This window comes from Bison bison, unplaced genomic scaffold, assembly GCF_000754665.1.
Source record: "Bison bison bison isolate TAMUID 2011002044 unplaced genomic scaffold, Bison_UMD1.0 scf7180017864053, whole genome shotgun sequence".
NCBI lineage: Eukaryota > Metazoa > Chordata > Mammalia > Artiodactyla > Bovidae > Bison > Bison bison.
Genome location: NW_011494625.1, coordinates 6,250,087 through 6,251,290, shown reverse-complemented (window position 1 = coordinate 6,251,290; position 1,204 = coordinate 6,250,087). Strand labels below are relative to the sequence as shown.

General features: G+C 43.6%; 1 long non-coding RNA gene across 1 annotated transcript in view; it reads right to left on the bottom strand.

Moving 5' to 3' along the window:
- The window catches only part of LOC104985633, a 26,915-nt gene that overhangs the window by 789 nt on the left and 24,922 nt on the right, over positions 1 to 1,204 (bottom strand). The window lies entirely within an intron of this gene.

Here is a 1,204-nt window from a genome sequence, read left to right as displayed (position 1 = left end):
ACGGGGACGACAGAGCATGAGATGACTGGATGGCATCACCAACTTGATGGACATGAGTTTGGGTGAACTCTGGGAGTTGGTGATGGACAGGGAGGCCTGGCGTGCTGCGATTCATGCGGTCACAAAGAGTCGGACACGACTGAGCGACTGAACTGAAGTGACATTACCAACAGTTTTAGAGTGGTTAGCTCTAGAACCAGGAATGAAACACTGTTAGCCATTATGTATGTCTGTGTATTTTCTCTTCACATTTCTTAAATCACAAATAAAAACATACAAGATACTACAGTGAAAATACAATTAGAGTTTCTCTCAAATAAATTAAAAGAGTGCATGGTCTGGGGAAAACCGAAGCCCAGCCTACTGGCTTACAAAGGGGACATGTTATAAAACTGGCGTCCAAGTTTAGCAGTTGGCCAGTGTCTCCACCCACCCCACTTCACTGCCCTCTTTGATTGTGTTCTTCCCCAGAGCCCTAAGCTTCTCACCCACCCTATTAATTATTAGGATTAATGTCTAAAATGGCTTAATGTCGAAAATAGTACGTACCCCCCCCACCTCCAAAGTATTAGGTATTATGATTATTTTCCCTCAGAGAGCTGATGGCTCTTAGTGGGCTTTTTAATGCATGTTCTTTTTCTGGACAGTCATGCAAAGTAGGGAGCCTTGAAGACCCATGTCAAGACAGCATTTATTATTCTTTTTACCCCTCTGCTTTCCTTAGAGAAGTTGGCAGCAGGAATTACAAACTAGGATAGAACTTTGTCTACTGTTTTTCATAAGCTCATCTTCACTTTCCTCAGCCAAATGAAGCGTGGATGCCAGGCGCAGGTCAGACACTTTGTCCACTAGGTACTTCAGAGCCCAGCAAACGTTTCTGTTCTTCCAGGACTGGGTCACAGTTGTTGTCTGATCCGAGCGTTCAGTCACTCTGTGTTTATTCACAACTGTTTATCAGCAGATAATTATTAATCATTCACTACATGCCAGGCATTGCGTGAGTTGCTGGGGGTACAGTAGTGGACTAGACCAACTTCCCAAGGAGATTACAAGTTAGCTGAACTCAAATTCTCCCAACTTTTTTCATATTAAAGTGTGTACTGAAATGATCATGTTCGTAATTGAGCAGGTGTGTCCAGAGGCAGCATCAGGGGCCCAACATGGTATGCCAGTTGGGAAGCTTTATGTAAGATGCTCAACTTAA